This window comes from Carcharodon carcharias, assembly GCF_017639515.1.
Source record: "Carcharodon carcharias isolate sCarCar2 chromosome 36 unlocalized genomic scaffold, sCarCar2.pri SUPER_36_unloc_2, whole genome shotgun sequence".
In the NCBI taxonomy this organism is placed as follows: Eukaryota; Metazoa; Chordata; class Chondrichthyes; order Lamniformes; family Lamnidae; genus Carcharodon; species Carcharodon carcharias.
The window spans coordinates 2866485-2874392 of NW_024470737.1; the positions used below are offsets into that span (position 1 = coordinate 2866485).

Consider the following 7908-nt stretch of genomic DNA (forward strand, 5'->3'; position numbering starts at 1 on the left):
ACAGGCTGAGGTCACGGGGCCTGTAGGGGACAGGCTGAGGTCACGGGGCCTGTAAGGAACAGGCTGAGGTCACGGGGCCTGTAAGGAACAGGCTGAGGTCACGGGGCCTGTAGGGGACAGGCTGAGGTCACGGGGCCTGTAGGGGACAGGCTGAGGTCACGGGGCCTGTAGGGGACAGGCTGAGGTCACGGGGCCTGTAGGGGACAGGCTGAGGTCACGGGGCCTGTAAGGAACAGGCTGAGGTCACGGGGCCTGTAAGGAACAGGCTGAGGTCACGGGGCCTGTAGGGGACAGGCTGAGGTCACGGGGCCTGTAGGGGGCAGGCTGAGCTGAATGAGGGCCTGAAAGGATGGCCGCTGTAGAAGCTGTAGATATTCTGGCTACAGGAGCTCAGCTGATGAGGTGGGATAGTAGCCACATTTCTAACCGTGTGACTCCAGTTGAGAGTGCGGGAGCCACACTGAGATGCCGGGGGTTGGGGGGGGTGGGGGAGATGACGTTTACCTGGAGGGCTCTACCCGTTTCCTAACCGTGTCTTCTTGCACCCTGGCAGATCCCGGAGGCTCGGACGTCGGGGAGAGACGCTTCGAGGAAGGGTCGGAGCTCCTGCCCAGCGGAGGCGGGAGTCGGTCCTGCCCAGCCCAGCCAGGAGGCCGTGACATACGCCCGGGTCAACAAGGCCAAGCGGCACATCTACACAGAGCCCGGGCCGAGGCCTAGCACCGCCCTGGAGACCACGCACACCTACGCCGACCCCCGTGACGGGGCGGACGAGCGCCTGACCCTGGCCTGCGGGCGAGAGCTCCACCACGTGTACTCGGAGCTCGACCTCCAGCAGGCCAGGCGCGGCAACCTGTACTGCCCCGCCCCCACCAAGGGCGCGCCCGCGACCCCCGACCTCCCACCCCGGCCGCTGCCCACGGCCCCTCCCGGCTGGCCCTCCCCTCCCCCCCTCCTCCCCCCCACCCCGCCCACCTACGCCCAGCCCGCCCGCCGAAGCCTCGGCCTCCACCCCCCGGACAGCGCTCGCGGCCCGGCCGGGGGCTGCTTGGAGCTGGACGACCCGGCCTACGGACTCTGCCCTCGGCCTGTCCCCGGCAGGCCAGAGCCGGCGGCCAGGACCCCCCCAGCCAGCAGGCCTGGTCGCACCCCACCGGCACCCGAGCCTCCCCAGGCCGAGAATCTCTACGAGAGGGTCCCAGAGGAGTACCTGAGACCACCGCCCTTTGCACCGAGCAGAGCGACATCCAAGAGGGTAAGGGTTACCCCCCCACCCACTCATCACCCCAACCCCTTGGATTGCCCTGGGGGTGGGGAGGGAGGGGGAAATTTTCAACTTCTGGCTTGAATTCAATCATGCATTTCCCGGTCTTTGGCTGTCTGGTACGGTGGTGCTCGGGGAAGGATGGAGGGTGGTTATACTGAGGCCTAGTTCAGCCCATGCTGCCTGGGGAGGGAGTGCGTGATGCCCAGCTCTACACTGGGGCCTGGGGAGGGAGTGTGTGATGCCCAGCTCTACACTGGGGCCTGGGGAGGGAGTGTGTGATGCCCAGCTCTATACTGGGGCCTGGGGAGGGAGTGTGTGATGCCCAGCTCTACACTGGGGCCTGGGGAGGGAGTGTGTGATGCCCAGCTCTATACTGGGGCCTGGGGAGGGAGTGTGTGATGCCCAGCTCTACACTGGGGCCTGGGGAGGGAGTGTGTGATGCCCAGCTCTATACTGGGGCCTGGGGAGGGAGTGTGTGATGGAACAACACTACACTGAGGCCTGGGGAGGGAGTGTGTGATGGAACAACACTACACTGAGGCCTGGGGAGGGAGTGTGTGATGGAACAACACTACACTGAGGCCTGGGGAGGGAGTGTGTGATGGAACAACACTACACTGAGGCCTGGGGAGGGAGTGTGTGATGGAACAACACTACACTGGGGCCTGGGGAGGGAGTGTGTGATGGAACAACACTACACTGGGGCCTGGGGAGGGAGTGTGTGATGGAACAACACTACACTGGGGCCTGGGGAGGGAGTGTGTGATGCCCAGCTCTACACTGGGGCCTGGGGAGGGAGTGTGTGATGCCCAGCTCTACACTGGGGCCTGGGGAGGGAGTGTGTGATGTCCAGCTCTACACTGGGGCCTAGCACATCTGGTGGGCACTGCAAGCACTCGGATATCTTGGGGCCACAGCCAAACCTGTCCCGAGCTGGTGGGGGTCAGTCCCAAGGAACTAGATGCCCCAATACCTCACTCAAAGTCCAGTCGAGACAGGCTCAGGCAGTGTCCAGCAGATTGTGGAGGGGGGGAGCCGATCATGGAGACAGCGATGCTGCAGAGACAACCCTAACCCTAACCCCCTTCTGTTCTGTCCTAGGGCCTTTGATTGCTTCGTAGAGGTGGACACATTCCTGCCATCCCTGCCAGGTAAATATTGTCGTGGATTTACTGCTCTGTACAAGGGAATGTTTCATAGCTTCTAGCATCGGAATTAAAGTGTTTAAAGTTAAAAGGTTTAATGTTTCGAGTCCGAGTGACTCTTCTTCAGAGCTGAAGAGCGGTAGAGACATGATGGATTTTACACTGTTTAACAGGGGGGTGGAGCAAGATAGGGTGTCAGGGATCGGGGTGAGTTGGGGGAGCTCAGGAGAGACTGACAAAGCTGTCATGGGCACAGGACAAAGCGAGTGTTAATGGTGGTGTTAAAGACTAAAGTAGGTGCTGATAGCAGCATAAAAGACAGCAGAAGGGTCAGCGCTCTCTGAAAGCACATCATAGAAACAAGAATAGGACATTTCTCTGGCATTCCCTGCTTTTATTCCAGGTCTCCAGCATCCGCAGTATTTTGTTCAATCCTGGGATTAACAGGATTTGATGGGGGTGATAGAGGGAGGAACTGTTTCCTCTGGCTGGGTGGGGGGAGTCCAGAGCAAGGGGGCAGAGCCTTAAAATGTGACTGACCTTCACACAAAGGGGAAAACAACAATTTGCATTTAGATAGCACCCTAAAGCCGAGGTAACCACCACAAGCTGCTTCACAGCAGCGTTATAATGAAAACTTGAGCCCAGGCCACGTACAGGAGATGACAGGGACAGACACCCAAAAACTCGGTCAGAGGTCGGATTGAAGGAGCATCTGAAATGAGAGTGAGAGAGAGACAGAGGAGGTTAAGGGAGGGAATTCCAGAGCTCAGGACCCCCCCAGGCAGCTGAAAGCACGGCCGCCAATGGTGGAGCGATGGGAATCGGGGGATTGGCAGGAGGCCGGAATTGGAGGAGCGCAGAGATCTTGGAGGGTTGAAGGGGTTGGAGAAGGTTACAGAGATAGGGACGGGTGTAGGGGTTGGAGGAGTTCACAGAGATAGGGAGGGGTGTAGGGGCTGGAGGAGTTCACAGAGATAGGGAGGGCTGCAGGGGCTGGAGGAGGTTACAAAGATAGGGAGGGGTGTAGGGGCTGTAGGAGGTTACAAAGATAGGGAGGGGTGTAGGGGCTGGAGGAGTTCACAGAGATAGGGAGGGGTGTAGGGGCTGGAGGAGGTTACAAAGATAGGGAGAGGTGTAGGGGCTGGACGAGGTTACAGAGATAGGGAGGGGTGTAGGAGCTGGAGGAGTTCACAGAGATAGGGAGGGGTGTAGGGGCTGGAGGAGTTCACAGAGATAGGGAGGGCTGCAGGGGCTGGAGGAGGTTACAAAGATAGGGAGGGGTGTAGGGGCTGGAGTAGTTCACAGAGATAGGGAGGGGTGTAGGGGCTGGAGGAGGTTACAAAGATAGGGAGAGGTGTAGGGGCTGGAGGAGGTTACAGAGATAGAGAGGGGTGTAGGGGCTGGAGGAGTTCACAGAGATAGGGAGGGGTGTAGGGGCTGGAGGAGGTTACAAAGATAGGGAGGGGTGTAGGGGCTGGAGGAGGTTACAAAGATAGGGAGGGGTGTAGGGGCTGGAGGAGTTTATAGAGATAAGGAGGGGTGTAGGGGCTGGAGGAGGTTACAAAGATAGGGAGGGGTGTAGGGGCTGTAGGAGGTTACAGAGATAGGGAGGGGTGTAGGGGCTGGGGGAGGTTACAGAGATAGGGACGGGTGTAGGGGCTGGAGGAGTTCACAGAGATAGGGAGGGGTGTAGGGGCTGGAGGAGTTCACAGAGATAGGGAGGGGTGTAGGGGCTGGAGGAGGTTACAGAGATAGGGAGGGGTGTAGGTGCTGGAGGAGGTTACAAAGATAGGAAGGGGTGTAGGGCTGGAGGAGGTAACAGAGATAGGGAGGGGTGGAGGGGCTGCAGGAGGTTATAGAGATAGGGAGGGGTGTAGGGGCTGGATAGGTTACAAAGATAGGGAGGGGTTTAGGTGCTGTAGGAGGTTACAGAGATAGGGAGGGGTGTAGGGCACTGGAGGAGGTTACAGAGATGGGGAGGGGTGTAGGGCCTGGAGGAGGTTACTGAGATAGGGAGGGGTGTAGGGGCTGGATAGGTTACAAAATAGGGAGGGGTTTAGGTGCTGTAGGAGGTTACAGAGATAGGGAGGGGTGTAGGTGCTGGAGGAGGTTACAGAGATAGGGAGGGTATTATGGGCTGGAGGAGGTTACAGAGATAGGGAGGAGTGTAGAGGCTGGAGTAGCTTACAGAGATAGGGAGGGGTGTAGGGGCTGGAGGAGGTTACAAAGATAGGGAGGAGTGTAAGGGCTGGAGGAGTTCACAGAGATAGGGAGGGGTGTAGGGGCTGGAGGAGGTTACAAAGATAGGGAGAGGTATAGGGGCTGGAGGAGGTTACAGAGATAGGGAGGGGTGTAGGGGCTGGAGGAGTTTATAGAGATAGGGAGGGGCGTAGGGGCTGGAGGAGGTTACAAAGTTAGGGAGAGGTGTAGGGGCTGGAGGAGGTTACAGAGATGGGGAGGGGTGTAGGGGCTGGTGGAGTTCACAGAGATAGGGAGGGGTGTAGGGGCTGGAGGAGGTTACAAAGATAGGGAGGGGTGTAGGGGCTGGAGGAGTTTACAAAGATAGGGAGGGGTGTAGGGGCTGTAGGAGGTTACAGAGATAGGGAGGGGTGTAGGGGTTGGAGGAGGTTACAGAGATAGGGAGGGGTGTAGGGGCTGGAGGAGTTCACAGAGATAGGGAGGGGTGTAGGGGCTGGATAGGTTACAAAGATAGGGAGGGGTTTAGTTGCTGTAGGAGGTTACAGAGATAGGGAGGGGTGTAGGTGCTGGAGGAAGTTACAGAGATAGGGAGGGTATTATGGGCTGGAGGAGGTTACAGAGATAGGGAGGAGTGTAGAGGCTGGAGTAGCTTACAGAGATAGGGAGGCGTGTAGGGGCTGGAGGATGTTACCAAGATAGGGAGGTGTGTAGGGGCTGGAGGAGGTTACAAAGATAGGGAGGGGTGTAGGGGCTGGAGGAGTTTATAGAGACATGCAGGGGTGTAGGGGTTGGAGGAGGTTACAAAGATAGGGAGGGTGTAGGATCTGTAGGAGGTTACAGAGATAGGGAGGGGTGTAGGGGCTGGAGGAGGTTACAGAGAAAGGGAGGGGTGTAGGGGCTGGAGGAGGTTACAGAGATAGGGACGGGTGTAGGGGCTGGAGGAGTTCACAGAGATAGTGAGGGGTGTAGGGGCTGGAGGATTTCACAGAGATAGGGACGGGTGTAGGGGCTGGAGGAGTTCACAGAGATAGGGAAGGGTGTAGGGGCAGTAGGAGGTTACAGAGATAGGGAGGGGTGTAGATTCTGGAGGAGGGTACAAAGATAGGGAGGGGTGTAGGGGCTAGAGGAGGTAACAGAGATAGGGAGGAGTGTAGGGGCTGGAGGATTTCACAGAGATAGGGAGGGGTGTAGGGGCTGGAGGTGGTTACAAAGATAGGGAGGTTTGTATGGGCTGGAGGAGTTCACAGAAATAGGGAGGGGTGTAGGGGCTGCAGGAGGTTATAGAGATAGGGAGGGGTGTAGGGTCTGGAGGAGGTTACAAAGATAGGGAGGGGTGTAGGGGCTGGATAGGTTACAAAGATAGGGAGGGGTTTAGGTGCTTTATGAGGTTACAGAGATAGGGAGGGGTGTAGGGGCTGGAGGATTTCACAGAGATAGGGAGGGGTGTAGGGGCTGGAGGTGGTTACAAAGATAGGGAGGTTTGTATGGGCTGGAGGAGTTCACAGAAATAGGGAGGGGTGTAGGGGCTGCAGGAGGTTATAGAGATAGGGAGGGGTGTAGGGTCTGGAGGAGGTTACAAAGATAGGGAGGGGTGTAGGGGCTGGATAGGTTACAAAGATAGGGAGGGGTTTAGGTGCTTTATGAGGTTACAGAGATAGGGAGGGGTGTAGGGCACTGGATGAGGTTACAGAGATGGGGAGGGGTGTAGGGCTTGGAGGAGGTTACTGAGATAGGGAGGGGTGTAGGGGCTGGAGGAGGTTACAAAGATAGGGAGGGGTATAGGGGCTGGATAGGTTACAAAGATAGGGAGGGGTTTAGGTGCTGTAGGAGGTTACAGAGATAGGGAGGGGTGTAGGTGCTGGAGGAGGTTACAGAGATAGGGAGGGTATTATGGGCTGGAGGAGGTTACAGAGATAGGGAGGAGTGTAGAGGCTGGAGTAGCTTACAGAGATAGGGAGGGGTGTAGGGGCTGGAGGAGGTTACAAAGATAGGGACGGGTGTAGGTGCTGGAGGAGTTCACAGAGATAGGGAGGGGTGTAGGGGCTGGAGGAGGTTATAAAGATAGGGAGGGGTGTAGGGGCTGGAGGAGGTTACAAAGATAGGGAGGGGTGTAGGGGCTGTAGGAGGTTACAGAGATAGGGAGTGGTGTAGTGTTTGGAGGAGGTTACAGAGATAGGGAGGGGTGTAGGGGCTGGAGGAGTTCACAGAGATAGGGAGGGGTGTAGGGGCTGGATAGGTTACAAAGATAGGGAGGGGTTTAGGTGCTGTAGGAGGTTACAGAGATAGGGAGGGGTGTAGGTGTTGGAGGAGGTTACAGAGATAGGGAGGGTATTATGGGCTGGAGGAGGTTACAGAGATAGGGAGGATTGTAGAGGCTGGAGTAGCTTACAGAGATAGGGAGGCGTGTAGGGGCTGGAGGATGTTACCAAGATAGGGAGGGGAGTAGGGTCTGGAAGAGTTCACCGAGATAGGGAGGGGTGTAGGGGCTGGAGGAGGTTACAAAGATAGGGAGAGGTGTAGGGGCTGGAGGAGGTTACAAAGATAGGGAGGGGTGTAGGGGCTGGATAGGTTACAGAGATAGGGAGGGGTGTAGGGGCTAGAGGAGGTTACAAAGATAGGGAGGCGTGTAGGGCTGGAGGAGGTAACAGAGATAGGGAGGGGTTTGGGGCTGGAGGAGGTTACAAAGATAGGGAGGGGTGTAGGGGCTGGATAGGTTACAAAGATAGGGAGGGGTTTAGGTGCTGTAGGAGGTTACAGAGATAGGGAGGGGTGTAGGGCACTGGAGGAGGTTACAGAGATGGGGAGGGATGTAGGACCTGGAGGAGGTTACTGAGATAGGGAGGCGTGTAGGGGCTGGAGGAGGTTACAAAGATAGGGTGGGGTGTAGGGGCTGGATAGGTTACAAAGATAGGGAGGGGTTTAGGTGCTGTAGGAGGTTACAGAGATAGGGAGGGTTGTAGGTGCTGGAGGAGGTTACAGAGATAGGGAGGGTATTATGGGCTTGAGGAGGTTACAGAGATATGGAGGAGTGTAGAGGCTGGAGTAGCTTACAGAGATAGGGAGGGGTGTAGGGGCTGGAGGAGGTTGCAAAGATAGGGAGGGGTGTAGGGGCTGGAGGAGTTCACAGAGATATTGAGGGGTGTAGGAGCTGGAGGAGGTTACAAAGATAGGGAGAGGTGTAGGGGCTGGAGGAGGTTACAAAGATAGGGAGGGGTGTAGGGTCTGGAGGAGGTTACAAAGATAGGGAGGGGTGTAGGGGCTGGAGGAGTTCACAGAGATAGGGAGGGGTGTAGG

The 7908-nt window shown here is 57.3% G+C and overlaps 1 long non-coding RNA gene across 1 annotated transcript in view; it reads left to right on the forward strand.

The window, feature by feature from the left end:
- Positions 1-981: 981 nt before the first annotated feature.
- The window catches only part of LOC121274433, a 9518-nt gene continuing 2591 nt past the window's right edge, over positions 982-7908 (forward strand). The window contains exons 1-2 of the long non-coding RNA XR_005942255.1: positions 982-1255; positions 2369-2418. This is a non-coding gene — a long non-coding RNA (uncharacterized LOC121274433). The remainder of the gene's footprint in view (positions 1256-2368; positions 2419-7908) is intronic.